The following is a 291-nucleotide window of genomic DNA, read 5'->3' on the forward strand; positions in this document are numbered from 1 at the left end:
GTGTAGGGCGGTGGGGCTGGGGGGGCATGACCCAGAGTCCCAGTATGTTATTAAATATTTTGATAATGAAATGCCAGTGGTTACTGAGTGTTCACTGTTGGCCACCCTGAACCCTTGGATCTGCCAGGCAAGCTCTTGGCATCTCTGTCTGCCCTCTGACACTGCCCATCAGCCTCTGTGCCGATATCTGTTGTCAGCTGCCCCTGTGCTCATTGGGGCTCACGTGGGCTGTTGGCACAGCATCCCAGGACCTCAGGGTGGTGTGCTTGCTGGGTGCCCAAAACTGGGGTG

Source organism: Muntiacus reevesi, chromosome 5 (genome assembly GCF_963930625.1).
Source record: "Muntiacus reevesi chromosome 5, mMunRee1.1, whole genome shotgun sequence".
NCBI classification, from domain to species: domain Eukaryota; kingdom Metazoa; phylum Chordata; class Mammalia; order Artiodactyla; family Cervidae; genus Muntiacus; species Muntiacus reevesi.